The sequence below is a fragment of the Lissotriton helveticus genome, chromosome 4_1 (genome assembly GCF_964261635.1).
Source record: "Lissotriton helveticus chromosome 4_1, aLisHel1.1, whole genome shotgun sequence".
NCBI classification, from domain to species: domain Eukaryota; kingdom Metazoa; phylum Chordata; class Amphibia; order Caudata; family Salamandridae; genus Lissotriton; species Lissotriton helveticus.
Genome location: NC_136063.1, coordinates 779,898,109 through 779,920,292, shown reverse-complemented (window position 1 = coordinate 779,920,292; position 22,184 = coordinate 779,898,109).

The following is a 22,184-nucleotide window of genomic DNA, read 5'->3' as shown; positions in this document are numbered from 1 at the left end:
AACAAGCCTTGGCAAAGGCAACCCAAGCAGGAATCGCAGATGGCTTACGGATCAGGCCAGCAAGGTCTGATGGGCTTCTCCTTTTCAGGGAAGCAGGGGCCAGTCTGAGGCAACCAGACCAATAGTGTAAATTCAAAGGCTCGTCGTCACAGAGTCCACTAGCCAATGGGCAAGTGACTGGACAGATGCATCAAGCAGGAAAATGAAGAATGGCCCCACGCAAAACCCGTGGAGTGTGGAGGGCTGATCTTCGGTGCAGTTTGTGCTCGGGTCTGGGGCTTCTCAATCCCCAATGCACAACTTCAAGGGTGCCTCAGAAGTTGCACGGAAAGCAATTGGCTGGCTTTTCAAGATGGCCGGTCCCACGTCTCTCGTCACCTCTATAGGTCTCAGCTCTGCTGTGACTGTGGATTGGGCTGTTGTAAGTCTGGAAGTCCAGGTCTTGTAAGGCTCTGTGCTCGAGCTCCAGTGGGAGCGTCGACAAAGCAAACCGTTGATTGCTTGATGGTGCCTGCTTGCACAGGGTGGTCACTCCTTGACCACAAGGGAGATACTTCAGTCTTCTATCTTCAGGTAGAACGTCAAAGGTCCAGAGTTTCATTTCAAGTTTCAGTCAGGATAAATCTAAAGTCTTGGGACTCAGCTCCTAACTATATACCAAATTTAGGGGCTGGATTACCTGCTAGGTCCCTCCTATGGGTGGGACCAGGGAAGGGGGTGGTTACACCCCTTTCCCTTTGACCAGTTTTGCTCCAGAGCTGGGGCTGGAGTGCCCCAGCACCGGTTTGAACTGGACTATGCATGGGACACCTTGTGTGCCCCTGGCAGTGTCTCAATTCATTCAGCCCTCCCTGCTCCAAAACACTACGGCCTGTCTGGGGTGGTGCTAGCACCTTCCAAGACAGGAAACCTATTGTCCAAGCCTCCTTCGCTGGAAGAACTCCCAGCAGCAGCAGGTCAGACTTGTGTCTGTGGCAGCAGCATCCATTTTGTGATGCTGAGGCTCTGGTTAACTGTAACCGGGATTAGTAGGAACAACATGTCTTCTCCCTCTAGAAGGGTGGAATGCTACCCCCGTTGCCAGAACTGGCGAGGGGGTAGTATTCCAAAGCGTATGACACCTTACACGACATGTTTTGATAAAGCCAAACCAAAGTTAGAATTCAACCGCGAGGATTATAATGCACTTAAGAGTATATGGTATGGCAATATCCTAGAACAGATATAAGGACATGGTTCCGAAAGCTGCAGACAGGCTCAGCTCAAGCTAGAGCCTCATCTCACATAAAACCAAGCACTCTGCCTTCATGATTGTTAAGGCCTGCCATAGGAGTGACTTATAGGTGTATATGTGTCTAGATATAAGGTTAGATATAGGAAATAGGAATACTATACCTAAGCAAGGGGTGATTACACGACCTTGCCCCAGCTGAGTGATCAGCCAGTTGTGTCAGTTTGGATGGCCAGCCAGGGGTGGCAAAAGATATGCTGCAGCCCCTGGTAGGCCTTTGGTACACCTATGCCCTGGGTACTTATGGTACACTGTACAGGGACTCACACGAGTGACCCAATTCCCAATTGGTGATGTACCTAAAGTACATGGTGTGAAATTTAGAGAGAGAACAGCAGGTCTGTGGGTCTGATTAGCAGGCCCACATCCACATTAAGTCGAAAACCAGTGAAGCAAAAAGCAAAAAGTGGGGTGACCATAGGATAGCAGACCCTACTCTCCTACAATGAACTGTACAGATTTCGCTATTTCCCATTAAAGGACCAAGCAGAATACACACATAACTAGCCCTGATGAAGTCTGCTATTATTCTTACAGTATAAAGACGAAACACGTGTTGGCGAAAAGTCCAAGCATAAGGGCAAAATGGGATATTCGAATAAAGAACTGTTGTACCATGACCTTGATATCAAAACTTTAAAAAATATATATTTTTATTGAATTTGAACAATAACAAATCACAAGGTCAGGCTGACTGCAATGAAGAATGGGCTGGATACAGGGACCAGGTAACACCCCCTGAAGAAGATACATTCTAAAGACCAGCATGAAGAGTTCTGTTTGCGGTGGAGAAGACCACAAGAAGCAAAGCGTTGTGGATGGTCTTTGATCTAGCACGAAGATCCTGTTAGGCATCACAGACAATCGGTGCTGGAAATTCACATTGGCGGTCACTGTGGGCTGTCAGTGTTGTAGTGTGAAGTGCACATCTTGCGTTATCAGTCGTCACGGGTAGTTGCTGTAGCCCGAAGAGTTGTGTTGACCGGAGCTTCGAGTTTGCAGTCAATCCATGCTGCCAGAACTTGATATGAACAAGCCGGGTCTCCTTTTTTTCAAGGAGGACCTCAACTGATGCCACACCAAGGGTCAAGGATCTGGAAGTCACATCTTGAAGATCAAGAACTTGCTCCACCATAGACCAGCAGGGCCCAGGCAGGTCCAGTTGCAGGTCCAGGGAGGTCATTTTATAGCAGGTAAGCTGGGCCATTGCAGAGATGCCTCTGGGGCATATTATGGCCCTGTAGGTCAGAACAGGAGGTCAGTCAACTGACCCATGGGGGTCACTTGAAGCTGGGGTGAAGGGTGCGGGTCTACTCTTCCTTCTCGGCAAGCAGGGCAGGCCTCAAGCAGCAGGGCTGCAGGGTGCCCTTCTTCTGTAATATCCACAAGTCCATGTGTATAGCGAAGAGTCAGCCTAAGAGTCACCTTTTTATACCTGGTGCTCACTTTGAAGTGGGAGAAGCTTCTGGAATTTCCCCCTAGAGAGGTGTCAGGAATTTCATGTCTTCCTGCCCTGGTCCCAGTCTGTCTGGGAGCACAATAGGCTAGGGTGAAGTCCTATGTGTGTGTACTGAGAATGCAAGTGTTGTAAGTGATAGCTATGCCCCCCATGAAGTCAGGATGGCCTCTCCTGCCTAAACCCAGACCCTCAATTGTGATTCTGCGTGAGAGGAATAGACAAAGGGCAACTCTCAACTACACCTAATCATGTGACCCAGGAACAGTCTGCAGGCACCCAGTGGTTAGAGCATGAAAATGACAACTTTCTAAATCTCTGTACTGAGGTGAATGTATGACATTTTTCTGAATTCTGTCCATCAACTGTTGGTTTTGCATTTGTCATCCCCTAGTGGGACGGGTATGCTCAGATATGAGTCAAGCTATCCTGGCTGATGAGGGATGAAAGCCAGAAACTGGTCCTAGGATGCTTGTTTCCAGTCCAAGGAGGACGTGGCTTGGCAGTTCGGACTGGACTGTTCCCATGGGGCACAAGGTCAAGACTGATCTGCATATGGCTAAGTTCAAACCAGAATGGCATGGTGAGCGAAAAAACAATGGATTTAGGCCCAGATCTCTGTACTGGGGTGAATGTATGACATTGTTCTGCATTTTGTCCATGAACTGTTATTATTGCATTTGTCACCCCAAGTGGGACGGGTATGCTTAGACGTGAGTCCCATGCTCTCCATGCCACTGGAATCAAGCTATCCTGGCTGATGATGGCTGAAAGCCCGAAACCGGTCCTAGGATGCTTGTTTCCAGTCCAGGGAGGACCTGGCTTAGCAGTTCGGGCTGGACTATTCCCATGGGGCACAGGGTCAAGAATGATTTGCATATGGCTGGGCTCAAACTGGAATGGCATGGTGAACAAAAAAACAATGGATTTAGGCCCAGATCACTGTACTGGGGTGAATGTATGACATTGTTCTGCATTCTGTCCATCAACTGTTGTTTTTGCATTTGTCACCCCGAGTGGGACGGGTAAGCTCAGACATGAGTCCCGTGGTCTCCATGCCACTGGAATCAAGCGATCCTGGCTGATGAGGGCTAAAAGCCTGAAACCGGTCCTAGGATGCTTGTTTCCAGTCCAGGGAGGCCCTGGTTTGGCAGTTCGGGCTGGACTGTTCCCATGGGGCACAGGATCAAGACTGATTTGCATATGGCTGGGTTCAAACTGGAATGGCATGGTGAACAAAAAAACGATGGATTTAGGCCCAAGTCTCTGTACTGGGGTGAATGTATGACATTGTTCTGCATTCTGTCCATCAACTGTTCTTTGTGCACTTTCTAAATCTGGCATTTTCGGAATTGTGACTTAAAATGTTAATTTACCATTACAATGGATATGCATTTATAATTCATCAGAGCCAAACATGACTTCTCTACCTGCTCTCAATAAAAAGATGCACTTATTAAATGTAATAAGGTAACCCAATGTTATCCTACGGGAGAGGTAGTCCTTGCAACAGTGAAAAATAAAGCCTCTTCAGTTTAGAGGCCCTTTCTGGGGGGTATAAATGTTGCCTCCTTTTTTTTGGTTTGTGTGCTGGAGGTTCATCATAGAAGGAAGCTTTTGTCCACCTTTTTCCCCTAGAGTAATGTGTTCCTCTGATCCAGCCAGAATCCCTTCAAGAGTGGGGGGGGCTCATAATGTTCACAATAAGCAGCCCCTGGTTATGATTACATTAATTTCTAATGCATTCAGGCCTGAATCTAGGTTTTCAAGCTCTTTACTCTGCTATCCTGGAGATAGAAGACATAGTGCATTTGCTGGCAGCTATGGAAATGCAGGCAAACCATTCTTTCAGATATTACTTTTGGCAGGATATATTGGCATTTGCCATGACTGCAAGTGGGATGGTGCCTGCTAAAATACAGCTGTATCTGAGAGTTAGGGCGATTGAATCCTCCTGAAAGATGTCGAAGTTGAAAGTGCTTTTTTCACACAACAGGCTGTTTGGTGAGGAACTAGAGAAAGTTATACGAAAATCTTTCCAGAATGGAATGCAGAATTATCCCTTCAAACCTGACTCAAGGATTTTCCTGAAGAGACAAAACTTTACAATAGACCTAGAGGAAAGAAATGTAACCCTACTTTCAACAAAAATCAGTGGCAAGCCAGGTCCTTAACGTCGAACTCAGAGAATACAAAGGAACTCGAAAAACAATCAGTGTTCCTGACTATGCCGAGTTCTTTCCCACTTTTCTAGCACCTGCCAGGATGTAGTCAGAGATAACTGGGTTCTGTAAATGATGTACAGGGGTCAGACCCTAGAATTTCCAAGTTTTCCTCCAGTTAATCTGATTCTATTGTCTCACCTGTCCGAGTCCAGAGAGGAGTCAAGCATTATGGGAGAATATGGCATGCCTGTTCTAGAAGAGTACTACTTTCCCTGTTTTAGATGCAGAAAAAAGTCAAGGGTTGTACTCTTCTGTACTCTGGTAAAGAAGATCTCAGTGGGTATTGGCTTATCTGAATCTATATCCAAAGATAATTCATTAGAAAATGAATTCACTTCAGCAAGTAATTCTATTGATTCATCTGGTGGATTACCAAACTTCCCTGGTCCTTCAGGACGTGTACCAACATATTTCCATTGCCTCGGCTCATCAGAGATGTTTTGAATTTGTAGTTGCCAGTAGTATTGACTATTTTGGGTCCTCCACTTTCTCCAGGGGTGTTCACCAAAATCTTGGCCCCAGTGATTGCTGTTGTGTACTAGAGGAATCTGAAATCTATGCAAAAAGGCTGAGGCAACAGAGTATCCCACCTAACACTTAGTGGGTAAAAATTACAATAGATTGGGGTAGTGCAAGAATCAGGAAGACCAGTACTCTTAGTTTTCCACAGAGGATAAACTCCATAATAAATTGCTAAATTTGATGATTCAGCACTACTCTTTACAATTACAACAGCATGCAAATGTATTTAACACAGTTATTTAACACAATGCACAAACTCCATTGTATTTATTCTTCAAATGAGACTTCTTTATTCATAACCTTTTTTTTTAACAACATCTTTAATTTGAATGTAGCCAACACGTTTTGTTCTAGACGGACTTCTTCAAGGCTTAATAAATTATTTCATCACAGTGAGACAATGGACATGGGTTGTTGTGGTATAAAGTTTGAGATGGATTCCTCAGCGGTATGGAATTCCCTCAACTCCCCATTGGAGAAATTGTTCTCAAGTGGACATCCCACTTCATGTAATATATCTTGGAACTAGGGCTTTCTGAGCCAATGGCATCATTTAAAAAGACCCAGTTGTTCTCCAGTTTGAGGGTTTCAACCATATGTGGGAAGCGATCTCAATGAACCAGTGAATATGGCAGCTCACACCAAACTCATTGTGGCCAGTTAGAAGATCAAAAAACAAGATGTTTTTTTGAAGAATTCTCATTTTAGGAATGAATACAATGGAGTCTGTGCATTGTGTTAAATAACGGTGTTAAGTTGATATGTTATAATTGTAAAAAGTAGGAGTGCTGAATCATCTAGTTTTGCAGCTGTATCAGAGAAATATTCAAGTTCCCCATTATCTAGACAATTGTAGGAAATAGTTTTTTTAGTTGTGTGGCCTGTACATCTAAAAGGTCCACAAACCCTTTACTGTGAGCCAAGCACCCCATTGCAGTGTGTGACTCTCTCAGGGTAGCAAGGCAAAGCAGCCCAATGCCTACTCAGGGAAGGTGAAATGGGCTAGTAACCACTGTTCAATAATCATTGACACCATTATTAAATCAATAAAACATTTCAAGTGAGCAAAATATATGTTTTTATATTTTTTTATATAATTTTCAGCCATAAAAATGCAATAATAAGAGCAGACCCTAAAGGGCATCACATTGTAGTGACATTGCATTGCAACCATAAACCTGGCCCCTAGATGGCATTTCAAAGCGTTTATCTTCTTTAATCACATATAGTCCTTTCAGGCTACCACAACTCAAATCATACACAAAACCCCTAGAGGGTGCAGCACTCCCAGCTGTAAAGTTAAAGTTCCAGCCTAAGGATTGATTGAGAGTATGTTGGAAATCTTAGGGAGGTCCTAGATTCTTGACCCTCGTAAAATTAAGGTCAGTACTCTGATTAAAAAGTGTTGGTGGGGCTGCTGTGCTCCTGCAGCCCTCCAGGTCATGCTTGTAATGCTGGTGGTGCCCTGTGTCTATTTTGGGAGTCACAGCATGAAAACAATACAAAAACCCAGGGCTTTATGGGGCGCTCCTCTAGGAGCAGTGAATATTTAGGTATCAGCTCTCCCGCTGTGCCAGGAGAGCATACTAGCTTTTTATATTTTGATGTTTTTCTTTTTTAGGGGGTTTTCGCTCACCCCATGTGCCTCCTTGGATGTTGGCAGCCAGAGATACCTCCCCTAGCTGCCCTGCTGGCCCCCCTACACATGTAGCATCTCGTTTGCTGCCTGTGTGAGCCGGCAGCTCTTCTCCCCTACCCGCTCTTGCAGATAGGGATCTCTCTGTGTGCTGTGGCCACCTGCTCCCCCAGTCACAGGCACCCGGCAGGCCCAAAATCAATGGGGTGGGGGCATGACGGCGTCCCCTCCTGTTCTCCTGTGCTTCAGGAGGCCAGGGATGGAGTTCTAGTCCCCTTTTCTTATCAAAACCACCTGGGACACGGGGTCAAAGAGAGTCTGGGAGGGGGCCTCATTAATAGCCTCCCTGCAGCAATGATTAAATATAGAATCCTGCATCGTCCCCCAGGCCATGGCCCACCCTGATGGTAAAGTCAGAAATGGCAGAGTAGCCCCATGCACTTTTGCTGGTAAAATGTCAAAGGTTGCCAAATGTTAAAATGCCATAACTCAGGCCGAATTGGGCTGCTTTTGATGATCTTGGGATCATTTTGCTCGTGGTGGCAAGTTCTAGCCACCAGGGGCAGTTGCAGCAGACTTCCTCACCTGCAAAGTGGTTCAGTCCTCAGGGAGATGGTTCTCTTGACTCCCTGCACCAGCTTCCTCCTGGTCTTGGTTTTTGGGCACAAAACCCCAGATCTTTACCCCAACTGGTCCTCAGGTGTTGTAAGGGGGGCATCCTCACTGGCACTTGGGGTGACCCACTGGTCCTGGGGTCAAGTGGGCAGAGTTCTTAGCCCTCTCTGGCCATTAGGGTGTTCCGCCTGCCAGTTTTTCAGGGCAGTCCTAGGATCCAGCAGGGAAGCACAAAATAAATACCAGGCAAGAGAGGGTCTTTCCTTGTGGAAGACTTTTTAAAAGGGAGATCAAGATTCCAGAAGCCAGGCAACCCTGGCCAATCTTAGGGTGCCACGTCATCTCTCCACCCCTCTCCCAACCCTCAGGCAGAGCATGCTGAGAAGTTCAAAATGGCATCATCCAGGAGCCACTAGTCAAATCTGTTTCTGAGGTCTCACCTCCGCCATTCGTTGACATCACTGCCAGGGCCTTTCACAACAAAAGTTCAAAAAGAGTCCCCTCCTGGGTTGTCTCCAGTTGCATGGGCTCTCTCCTTTGTTCATTGGGCTTGGGCAGGCCCGTTGCTGGTGCAGTGTGATATCTGAGTGACTGATGCAGATTATTTCACCCCACCTCTTTCTCCCTTAGGAGCTGGGCGAAGTACTGGTAATTGCTCCCTTTGTGTGGGGAGACCGGAGGGTCAGAGGCATAGCATTTACCATTGCAGCTTGGGCTTTTGTCCAGAAAAGGGCTGCGGCACAAGCTGCAATGGTAAAGGCTATGGGGCATATTTACAAGCCCCTTTCACCGCCGATGTGTCACATTTTATAACACTTCGGCAGTGCATTTTGCTGTCCCATATTTACAACGACATGTAAAGCCGCCCTACATGGCTTTTTGGGTCCTTGTAGGTAGGCCCCTTTTCACGCAGCACTTTTCGTCAAAGGGGCGTGTAATGGGTGCTGCTGTGGGTGATCCCCTGCAACACCCATGGCTCCTGCCACATTCCAAGATTTACAACCTTTCATAAACCTGGGGACGTGTCAGAACCCTAAGCCTCCCCATGCTTTAATTTCTCCTCATTTGTTTCTCTTTCTATGCATGCTGCATTCTGCAGCACATATAGAAAGAGGAAATCACCTCTTGTGAATATTTTTGTGCAGGAAGGTTTCCCTTCCTGTACAAAAATAATCTCCTCTGTAACACAGACACCCTTGCACCATGGTGCAAGGGTGCCTACATTGGTGCATGGTAGCGAATTGTGTGCCAGTGCAGGGGAAAGCACAGGGATGCAACATAATATTTGGTTGGTTTGGCTAGTGTTAGCACAGAAACAGTGCTGATTGAGATGGCAGATGCCATCTGATTGGCAGTAGATGGGGGCTCGGTGGTCATGTTGATACAACTCGACCTGTCAGCAGCGTTTGACACGGTGTCCCATCTTACTGGATCACCTAAAGCAAATTGGCATCCAGGGGACATCGCTTGACTGGATCGCGGTTTACCTACATGGCCGAGTACAACAGGTCTCAATCCCCCCTTACACCTCCACCACAAAACTACTCAAGTGGGGGGTACCACAGGGGTCAGCCTTGAGCCTGCTACTTTTCATCATCTACTTGACTCCGCTTACAGAGCTCATCGCCAACACTGGAATCAAGCTAACATCTTATGCCAATGACACACAACTGATGTTTACTTTTAGTGGAGTGTCCACACCTTCTTTTGACTCTTTGAAATTATGCCTAAAAACATCTCTGCCTAGATGAGCAGTGACTTTCTTAAACTTAATGCTGACAAGACGGAGGTCATGTTTTTTAATCAAGCAGTATTATCTCCTCAGCATTATGGTGGCCAGCTGACTTAGGACCCCCCCACTCCGAAGGACTCAGTTGAGAATCTAGGAGTTAGGTGGGAAAAAGATCTGTCCCTTGCCACCCAGGTTCAACAGGTATCCGCGGCCTGCTTTGGCAAGATAAAAATAATTAGGAAATTCATTGATTACTTGCTTGAGTCAGCACGTAAAATCATTGTGCATGCCCTAATCACTTCCCACCTTGATTATGCTAATGGTCTCTATATGAGTCTGCCACTTGGTCTGATCAGTAGGCTTCAGATAGTGCAGAATTCAGCGGCCACACTGGTTTGCAAGGTTCCCCTTCGCAAGCGTAATTCTCCTTACCTGAGACAACTGCATAGGCTTCCGATGGCCAAACGCATTGAGTTTAAGGTTCTTACGTTTGCTTTCCGGGCATTTCAAGGAAGGGGGCCCAACTATTTGAGGAAGAGACTTCGTCCTTACCAGCAGATCAGATGTCTTAGGTCTCACCACAAATGATACCTTACCACCCCACCTTTGTGAAAGCCAGAATTGGGGGAAGGACTTTCGAGGTGGGGACCTCTAAATGCTGGAATAACCTTCCGCTTCAACTACGCACAATCCAGTCTGAACAAAAATGTAGAAAGGCCCTGGAAACTTGGCTCTTTAGTCATAATGACTATGGTAGATTGACCACTACCTCTATCAATGTCCCTGTTAGCGATGGGACACCCCATCCAGGGTAGCTGTGCGCTTTATAAGCTTCTTTATTATTAATATTAAATATATTGCATCCCTGTGCTTTGAAAGTGACTCAGTGGGGTGCAGCCAAATGGCTTGCCGTGGCGCACTGAGTCACTTTCTTGTAGATAAGGCCCTTTGTTTCAAAACATTCATGCACTGTGTGCTAGGCACCATGTATTGCCTGGCACATTGTGCATAGATATTTGAGGGGTACCACATGTGCCCCACAGGCCACATAGCGGTGGCCTAGGGGAGAAAGTTACTCTCTGACCGTATTTCCATGTCGGAAAGGCAGACAGAGAAAGGCTGTCAGAAAGACATCCTAATTCCTACGGCGGTACCTTCGGAGGCACCACCTCCATTGTATGGATTAGGCCTCCAACTGATGCCCAACCGGGTCCTTGATCCTGTCGGAGGTGGTGGTCGATCCCTCTTACGACATCTCTTCAACCACCGGCCTTGTGATATGGCAGTCAGATCATTGATTTCATATGTTAGTGTAAATAGTTCTGTGGAAGCAAAACAAGACTACAGCACTTAGAATGTGTTGGGCTAAGACACAAAAGTGCAAGGCTGAAAACTGTCCGCAATGATGTGGAGGCTGGTGGTTACTCTATGTTAGGCACTGCAACAAAACTCAATAAACAAAGAATGCCAAATTGATTGCTTTGTGCACTGAATGTACCCATTGCTATGTGGATGAAGAAAATGTTCAGAGGTGTAAATCAACTTGGCTTCAAAGAGTTTTGTATCAGTATACCACAGGGCACCAGGGCTCTCTAGATATCCATAACATTGCTAATCTACGTGTACTTTGCAAGGAAGCTTTTTATTATAAATAATCACCATCTCATAGGTTTAGCAGAGGAGGCACTTCAGCTGCCACCGAAGGTCCCTGTATGCCGATACTTTACCATACAGCGGTCTGACCTCTCTGTGGGGGATGTCCAGTTCATGACCAGGGTAGGGTCCTACATTCTCTCCCGCCAGGAAATGGGGTTGGATCGTCCCTTGGGGGATTCTTGGCTTCACACCCACACAAACTCTAGGTACAGAGTAGGGTTCACATAGTAGGAGTACGCCTGATCACTGCCTTGTTTTGTATGCCTGCATACATACATTGTTTTAGCTCCTTAAAAAAAAAAATGTGTTCATAGTTTTTATACGATTAGAGCGTCCTCACCTCCCCCCACACCCCGAAAACTAAGGTTTCGATACGTATCCATGGTAAAATCCAAAATTATTGCAAGCATATTTTAAGGATTGTGAGGCACATGGAGCATACGGAAAGAAGAGAAAAAATAAATAAAATTAATAACAGGGAAAGCAAAACACAATTGGAAACATAGATAGATATATATCAAGACCTATGCTCCCTCCGCCTTCCAAAATGAACATTGTTTTAGCTCCATGGTAGAACTATATCTACTGTTCACTCTTTTGGTGCTTGTAATCACTTTCATCTGCTTCTGTCTACTGATTATTGCTGCACATGTATTTTATACGAGAATAATGTTGGTTCAGTAAATATATTGAAAACGTCCCATTGTGCAGTCTTTGTATATTTCTCTGAGAGCAAGAAGCACAAGTGACTGAGCGAAAGGATCTGATCTGTTACCACGATTCCCCTAGGGATCAGTGCTGTCATGTTCAGTGGTTACCAGAAACTATTCGCTCCTTGGTAGGGTTAGGGGGGCCTATTGTGGCACTGTGTGCTAGCTGGTCTCTAGGCCAACATATCCTGCAGGGGTGCTTGGAATCAGTCTAGGCATCTCACCCAAAGTTTATGTTGTCCAACAAACGTGCAGATCCTATGGATTATTGGGAACTACATGACATGGCGCCACCAATGTTGGTTGGGTTCTTATTTAGGGGTCTACCTGAGTAGTTCAGTTGTGCATACTCAGAGACCCCTACTTACCTCTAGACCAGAGACATCCATTGTAGTAGGGAAATCTGCAACAGCTGAATAGGTATACCCTATGTATTGGATGTAAGTTATTCAAGATTGTAAGATTAAATCTTCCCACATTGTGCTTACCCTATCTTCATAAATTACTTTCATTCTTCTTTAAAAAGAATGTCCGTAAACGTAGATAATGGAGGAAAGAATGGAGAAGAAGTAGAAGCTCTAAACATTACAGAAAATTGAAAACATGCAGTTACTATAAAATTATTACAATATGGACTCCTGGCAATGAGCGGAGATGCTTCCTCCATGATTGAGGCACACGAGGCATTCATGACAGAGATATTCTATTCTTTGGTTAAGTTTCCGCCTGCGAATGTCAATATACAATTGTTTCACACTTGCATTGAAGATGAAACACAAGAGAAATACATTCCATTTATGGACATAGAAAAGCCATTATCTTATCAAGAACATCGATATTGGTTTCAAAGCACCTTTCTACACACCACAGAAAATATGTGACTCTGTCCGCTCAGCAGAGACGCAGTGAAATGGCAGGTCTTAGCTGCTTATACACCGCATCCAAATTTTGCTAAAATAGATGCGCAGAACTAAGCATACTATACAAAGATTTAGCAAAGATTTACAGAATTCTTACACAATCCTTAATACAAACCTTCACAGTTAACCCTGCGCGGACTACCCAGGCTACACAACAACAATTGGCTACCACAGGTATCAGCTCACAAAAGCTGAATGCTGTTATAGAAAAGAGTCACACCAGTTGGGAACAGATTCTGTTCTGGATAGCGCAACATGCCAGCTTGAAGCAGTTTTTTCCCATACGGGCCTGCAGGAGAGACACAGAATATTAACAATTTTCTTGCCAATAGTGATGGCTCCCCGGGTGGCAGATTGTGCCACTTGTGGTGCAGTCTTTGCTTCCGTTTACACCAGAACTCATGGTACCCCTTCACTGGCTGTCTTATCTGATGTATTAAAACAGCTTATGAATGAGTACAGGGCAGCACCTGCCCTGGACTTAAGCATGAAAGCGATGGGAAATTGTGCTGCAGTATTCACCATTATGTTGAGTAGCATAAAATGAGAGGCATCTGCATTAGGTATACACCAACGCCTGAGGGAGTTCACTCCTACACAACAGGAACAGGAGTTGTTTAAAATTATTGAAGAAACCTATGTTACGCTAGGTAGAGATAATATGGGAGCCAGACAAAGGCATATCACAAGCAACAAGTAATTCTGAAAAGGATAACTCTAAGCAAGAACCTAATTCTTCCAAGAAAATGGGACAATAAGCAAAAAAAGATATAAAAATGCAATCTCGGGGTGGGTCTTCTCAACAGGAAACCACTGAAAAGAAATACAAGTTTAGAAACCGTGATAAAATGAGAATACTGATACACGTTCCTTTAGTTCCTTGCAGGATTCATTTGATACACTTTCGGAGAGAGGTGGATGGTCAGAGCGCAGATCAGAAGAGTGTGAGAAACCGAAGAACGAATCACAATGCTCATCAGTCTATGTCATTAAAAAAGAAGAAAAACCAAAGAACACTAAACCTCAATTCAAAAGGAAGAAGGTGGCGGAATCAAAATAAGACATGCCCAGGCTACTGAGGTCTCTGTTTCTGAATGGAGAATGGGCAATGATGATGCTGGACAGTGTGACAGAAGTCAAAATAAAGCTCCGGAACCTGATAGATTATCTGGTGGCAGTAGCGCTGAGTAAACATATCATGGTAGAAACACCTGATTCCAGGGTCACTGTTCCCCATCGTTTATTCTAAATAACACTCCAATTGGAGGGGGACATATCCAGAAACACCAAGGCTCTCTTTTGGGAGAACCTGACATTTGGTTACTGCATTCTTTTGGCTGAAAAGGACTGGTCACCTGAGTTCGTAATGTAATACCCAATGGAGTAAACAGCAGTTTTATTTGCTTTCTCTGACCTCGTTCCAGATTCAATCAAACATTCATACGTCAAGCTATACAAAAATCATTTTGGGTGGGATGATGAATCACCTCATTATGAAATCCCAATAAAAACAACTCCACAACCCCAGAGACAGTACCCATTAAAACATAAAGCTAAAAAACAAGTTAATGACATCCTAGAACAACTTGCACACCAAGATGTATTAGAAAATTGTACCTTCTCAATGAATAATCCTTTGTTTTCTGTAATGAAAGCAGACAATTTGTACCGTTTGGTTTTGGAGTACATACATTTAAACACAGCTACTCACACATTTGCAGTACAAAACGCACACAGTGCCACACTAATGAATAACATGGTGCGGGAAAATTACAGAACAACACTAGATATCTAAAATGGATTTTTCTGCCAGACTACAGCACCTGAAAGGAGATATTTGACACCATTTTCAGTGCCAGGTTCACAGAGGCAATGTTGCAGTTTACCTCAAGGGTATAAGAATAGCCCTGGGCTGTTTTCAGCCAGAGTGACAGAGTTACTTCAAACCTTTGATGAGGAGTTGTTGCACCATGTAGACGATATTTATCTGAGGGACGATGAATTAATGGAACACTTGGACAGAGTAAACCATATCATTCTAGAGCTTATTCACCTGGGCTCCACATTTACCTTCAAAAAATAAAAAATTGCTCTTCTCAAAGTCTTGTTTCTGGGATGCGGGTTGTGAAGTTAAGGCAAAAGCCTAGTGGCACATTTTTTTCGAAAAATGTGCATTGCTCCAACCTCCTACGACTCTGAAAAGACTGCAATCCATTTTAGGATTTAAAAATGTTGCCAGAACATACATTTTGGAATATGTAAAACGAGTAAAACCATTCTGTGATTAAATTAGACCCTATTTTTCAATCAGCAATGGACACAGGAACATGCAAACATTTTATGCTTCATACAAGTTGACAAACATTTACACACACGTGTAAATACCACCAACTTGGTGATCCGACCAACTGGGCACACCTATATCACTTTCATCCATTGGGTTGTGGTCACTATGGCCTAGATGTAAGTAATTTTATTTTACCACTTCTTAAATACCAAATTTTACCGATTCGGTATTTAAGAAGTGGTAAAATAGAGGGGGGGGATGTAGGTATTACAGATTCGGTAAATACCGAATCGTTAAGATTCGGTATTTACCGATTCTGTAAATACCGATTCGGTAATGCCCATTGATTCCTATGGGCATTGAAGCCCATAGGAATCAATGGGCATTACTGAATCGGTATTTACAGAATCGGTAAATACCGATTCCAGCAAGGGTGCAGGGTCTGTCACTTTGACACCCTCTAGCACCCCAAATACAGGCATGTGTGCCATGTGGCACACAGACATGCCCTAAGGGCATGTCTGTCTGTCATATGGCATAGGTGTGCATGCACACATGTGCAAGCACTCCTGGATTCGGTATTTTACCACCCAATTGGATTGGGTGGTAAAATACCGAATCTGAAAGGCCTTTGGGACTCAGAAGAGTCCCACCTACATCTAGAAGTTACCGAATCGGTAAAAATACCAAAGCGGTATTTTACCGATTCGGTAAATTTACCGAATCGGTAAAATTGGCCCCCTACATCCCAAAAATCCATTTACCGGTCGGTAACGGCCGAAACCGGCCATTACCGGCCGGTAAATGGCCACCTACATCTGGCCCTAAATATAGTCTGGATAGTACTGGGAGTACCATACTTATTACTAGCGGCCGTGGACACCAACAAATGATCAATTACAGTACGGGCAGCTCTACCAGTAAAAGAGGGGATCAGTTCCCAATTAGTACCACTTTTACTCTCTAGCATAAGGAAGTCGTATTTAAAAAGGACTGATTTCAACACATTACTGTAATCCTTATGACAAAAATGTGACATGTCATTACCATCCTAATTAGAAAACCTGCAAACCTGCATCATGGGTAGAAGACAACACTGAATATTAAAGGCCACCTGCCCAGATTAAAATTAAGTTGGAATGATTTGGATGTATAAAGACTTCCAGCCCGGTGTGTAGGGAATTGGGCACCAAACTTTGGGTAGAATCAAAAACGTTAGTACAGAAAATAACCAGCACCACATCAGGTCTCCCTTTACTAGTTAGCCACAACATCTGGGTATGCGGTCCAACTAAGGAAATTCTTTTAACTTGATAGGAAGGTAGTTTGATATTAGGACTGGTAGGCCTCCTTTCGCCTATCACATAGGGGAAGGTATGACACGCAGAAAATTAGAGGAATAACCCTCAACATGGAGTGGGTTCACACACCAGGTTTTTTGAAGGCCAACAATGTTCATCCCGGTGGTAAACGTGATCCATTCTGGCACTCCCTGCTTATTCTGTAGCCCACATATGTTTCAGGTAGCAAATAAATAGTGACCCTCAAATTCCTTGTTGGAGGTGGCCTTCGGAAATTCAACATTAGACAGCACATTAATACTATGTGGCGCACTACCCTTGATTATACTAGGTCAGTGATTCTTTTCCCCTGTATTAAACTCCACTCAACGTATACATGTCATATTGGTATTTGTCAAACCAACTACAGACTCCATCATAGTATTTTTGGCAACCAAACTCATATCATACCACTTCCTATCACCGACCATACTATGTTTGAGTCAATCATTATCATATACCGAAGCCATCACTTCAAACCTATTGAACGTGGCTAGTGGTGGAGGAAATGGAGAAACGTACTTTAATACCTGTTGGCTAAGTGGCTTTTCACTATACCCTGGTTCCAGATGTCATAGATGGCAATAGAAATAACCCAATGGAAGTAAAGCAATGTACTTAGAGAAAGGGGAGACAGGATAGGATTTCCTCAGCAAAGTATGGTTGCTGTAAATTAATGATGATACAATAATCTTTAAAGGTCTTCCTTGGAGCCGCCACCCATCCCACTCTTCGTGTCATCAATATTTGATATGATCTTTTAGATGGAAATATATGGTTCGTATCAAGCCAGTGTACAACTTTATTCGTTAAAGACACCAGGGATTCACCCGATCTTGGATTTAACTGTGTTACATTAACAAATACTGCCACATAAGGGCAGCAGACTAATGGTAAACTAATTGTTACTGAGTCACAGTGGCTCAGTTTCTCCTAGGTTACTAGGGTAAATACTGAGGGATCATGCCACAGGGATACAGGGGCTACTTACTGGGACCGTGATAGCCTACCTAGATGCAAGGTTGGTATAGGAGGTGGAATAGAATTTGGAGGAATCACAGTACTGGTAGGCTCTATGGCCTACTTCAGGAGGTGAAGCTCAAACATGTTGGGGATTAGATGGATGGACATTCACCTTATTAATAGAGTCCAAAAGGTTAGTAATATGCAGAATTAAATCCTGCAGTCTCCCCTTAATATGTTTAAGCAAATTGCTGTGTGCGACTGTCACAATGTCTTGAATAGACCTAGTAGGGTCTCTAGAATTGGGTCTCTAGAATGGCATTGACCAACTACTTCCTCTGGCTTAGACCCAGCCTCATATGCTTTTCAGTTTATCCCATTTTGCATTTTCGTTATGGTTAGATGGCCCTCATCAAGAGATTTCTCCATGCATGGTGCTAATTGGCAATGAATGGTCTGTACTGATTCTACTCTATAGACTTCACAACATGAAGTAGACGGGCATCTGTGGCATGTGGGTCAAGATGGAATGTGTCAAATGTGCTCAGATTAGCTGGTTGTAAAATAGATGCAGCTAGTTCAGGGTTTCCTAAATTATCAGTAGCCAAGACTAGTGTAGCTGCTGTGCCTGAAAGATGGTGTTCCACACACTCAATCTCCTTATTAAGAGCTCCTACAGCTATCTTCATACAACCATCAAGAGTAGATTCCAAGGCCTTAATCTCGGATGAAGCTTTCCTTTTATCCATTCTGGTCACCTAAAGGCAAACTTACAGTCATGAAAAGGAAAATAAAGGCAAACTGATATCAACTCCACAGAACCTGTAGTGCAAGGCAAAGGGAGTGGCCCAGCCTGGCCTCATCCCGACTCTGATGGACTAAGATGGGTGTGGTGGGCTCTTGTCTCACTTTTAAGTGTCCTCACAGTCTCTGGAGCCCTGGAGCAGGCTGGGGATGCAGTCCCACCCCAGTCAGGATCGATGGTGGCAGCTATTCAGTACAGACAGGAAACAGTCGGAAATCCGAGCTGCAGGAATCCCATTGTGCTTTTAGCGCCCTCATAGTCTCTGGAGCCCTGGAGCCAGGATCGATGGTGGCAGGTAACCAAGCAGGGATTAGCAGGATGACAACTAACAAAAGGTGTCCCTGAACAAATTGCAATACTGTCAGAAAGAGGTCCTATATTTCATCTAATTGAAAAAGGAATTGGAAAGGTGTGACAAGAGGGAATAGCGACCATACTAAAAATTAATCCACCAAGAATGCAGAGAGAAATGAAGATATTCATTGGAATTTGAGGGCTTGTGTAGACAGTGGATAATCAGCTTTTTCATAATACCCAAGCCTTTACTGAGGCTGATGAACAAGGATGTGCCTTATCAACTTACATAGGACAATGATTGCTTGAAAGTGTTCCTACAGCTGAGAGAAAGTCTCTGTCTTCCCTCGGCATGATGAATGCCACATTACCGTAAAATGTTCATATTATTTTGTAGTGAGAAAGAGGGCTGTGCTCTCTTAGTGCTTCCTGAATTACATGGAGATTTTTGAAGATCTATGGCTATTTGACCCTGTTGCCGCAGGACTGCTTGGCTGCCTTAAAGTGGTTGCAGTGGTTGGTGTCAGTATGGAGAGAAGTGAGAGCATAGTTATGGTACATCCTCTTAAAGTGATGGTGCTCAATAATGGCGATATTGCTCACTAGGGCTAAAATGCAGTATTTGACAAACAGCAGGAATACAAACAACAAGGTCTTGCTGCAGACAATGTGATTTTTAAGAGATGTCACACTCTCAATGCAGCTACTTTGTTATCATTGACTGAAAATGAAATTGCCAGTGATGAGATTGAACATGACTGCCCTTATGTTACAGATTATGTATCAATCCAAGACCTGCCATTAAAGGTGAACCTCTTAATAAGTCTGCCAATGTAATTTTTTTGGACAGCTCATGTTTAAGAAACAATGAGGGAAATTTGAGAGCAGCTTATGCTGTCTGTACAATTCCAAAAGTTTTGGAAGCCTCCTGGCTTTGAGGTGTTACTTCTGCATAAGGGGCAGAATTGATTGCTCTCACACAAGCTTGCAATCTTTCAGCTCAATTGCGAGTGCCTCTATTTACAAATAGTCAATATGGCTTCGGTGTGGTTCGTGACTTTGGGAAGTGTTGTCCCAGAGGGGATTCATGACCTCATCTAGATCACTGATCCGGAATGGGGAATAGGTGATGAAATTGTTTGAAGCTTTACAATTGCCACAAGAAATTAGTAACGTTGAATGTGCGGCCCACAGAAGTGGCAATGACTTTGTCACAGTTGGAAATAGATATCCCGATGAAGTTGCACGGTATAGTGTGATTGTGGTATGCATATTTAATGGAGAACATACAAATGAATCTAATGAGGACACCACATTTTCAATGTCGTTGTCAGCAGCTGATATGCGATAAGAAATCAAAAGATTTCAAGAGCTGCAGAAGAGCAAGGATGGATCAGAGCAGGATGTGTTCAAAATGCACATGACATTTGTGTTCCAGCAGATGGAAGACCATTGTTGCTAGACAGCCTGTTGTTTCCCATTATACAACATTCCCATTGCTCTGCAGACAGTGGGAGAGATACAATGGTTGGACTGTTCAGTTCAGTTCAAAGACTTTATTCGGTTATAAGCAGTGATAACCATAAAAGTACATGAAACACATATTATGCACAGTTTACACAGTATAAAAACAACTAAAAATAAGTTGATAAAAAGCACATAGGCTCAGTGCAATAACGCAGTACAATCTCTAGGACGTAGTCAATTTCATTAAATGAAAAGCATTTCTAAGGAAAACATATATATTAGTTAATAAAACACATAGGCTCAGTGCAATAACGCAGTACAATCTTTAGGACGTAATCAATTTCCTTGAATAAAAAGCATTTCTAAGGAAAACAGAGACAGATGCTACCGTAAATATATCTTCTAGTTTCCGAATTGCCGAAAAGGCTGGACGGCATTGTCTGGGGTTCATAAAATTTACAAAAAAATAAAATATGGATATCTGATTGGTTGGATGTATCATCGCAGGGGCATTTGCTTATACAGTATGACCAGTCATTTATAATGGGGAAGCTCATTGTTCTAAAAAGTATCCCAAATCTGAAACGTACCAGCAGAAATCGTTCATGTTCTGTCAGCCGCAGGTTTAGGTAAGGTTGAATAGCCTGCGATGTTAAAATCAGTTGATGGGACATCACTGTTTTTTTAGACAGTTCATTTTGATCTCTTAGCTTCACAAGGTACGTGTTACATAGGCTTTTCAGTTCCTTTCTTGGGATTTTCACCATTGACACAGGGTCATCATAAAATTCGAGGTGATTAATATTACCACAAAAGGTTCTGATGTAATTTAACCATTTCATTCGATAAGCACCCTCCAATTTCAGTGGATCACCTATTATAGGACGATTCAGATGACATTCATTGGTAGTCCAGACCCTGTGCCACAAAAGAACCGGCTGAATTCTAATAGTATCCTCAATATAAACCAAGCCAAGTTCAGCGTGGCAGTTAAAGGTGGATGTACTCTCGGGGATGGTTAGGAGGTATCTCAAGAAGCTGTTCTCTGTCAGCTGCAAACTGGTCACATTGGAGATACCCCAAATTCCCGCACCATAAATTGCCACCGCTATGCAGCTAGTTTTATAGATCTGTAAAAGCTCGTTGGGTGGTTTCTTTCCCATCTTTTTACCAAAGAGTTTGAGGGCCATTATAGATTTGGTAAACAGCATATTTCTCCCCTTGACCGCAGAGTTCCAAAGACCTGTACCTTCAAACAAAATACCTAAATAATGGAAGGAGGAAATATAATCTAATGGTTTACAATCTATGAACATAGTTTTCTTTCTCCGTTTTGTTCTAGGGCCACAATTTATGGCAAACGTTTTAGTACAATTCACCTTCAGGTCCAGGCCGGTCATGAAGGTTGAAAAAGAAGTAATCATAGATTGCATTGCGACAGGGGTCCTTGCCATCAAAACGGCATCGTCGGCACAAATAAGTGCCGGAATATGTCGTTGTGATGCCGTAGGCATATCTATACAATCTCTCAACAATATGTCCTCCAGCTCATTAATATAGATTAAGAATAAAAACGGGGCAAGGACACATCCTTGTCTCACTCCCCTCGCAATGTTGATCATCCTAGTACATTCTCCATTTAAGCCATATCTAATTGCTGCCCTGTACAACTCTCTTAGAAAACAAATAATATTATCCTCTACACCCAATTGCCCAAAGTTTACTGTGGTTAACACAGTCGAAGGCGGAAGTCAAGTCCACAAAAGTTAAAAACAACCTCCCACCCTTTGCCTTAGTGTACTTTTCCAATAAGATAGATAAGTTAAGTCCTTGATCAACTGTCCCTACCCCTTCTCTAAAACCATATTGCAGATCACTAATGATCTTATGCTCCTCTGCCCATGACTTCAACCTATCCAGGATAACCCTCCCTACAATTTTAAAAGTGGAATCGAGCAGGGATAAAGGGCGGTAACACTTACAACTTGCCCTATCGCCTTTTTTAAAAATGGGTATTATTATTGATTCATACCAAGTATTAGGGAGACCCACTGTGCAAGCTGCATTAAGAAATCTTGTTAATAGTGGCACCCATAATGTTACGTTATTTTTAAAGACGTCTACCAGTACCCCATCTGGGCCCAGTGCCTTGCCCCCCTGACTCGAGATAATACCCTTCGTGACCTCACTCAGTGTAAAAGAGAGGTGCAGTCCTTCTATGTTTGTTGATGCTTTGGACACATCCTGCACGGTCGGTTCCCTCAG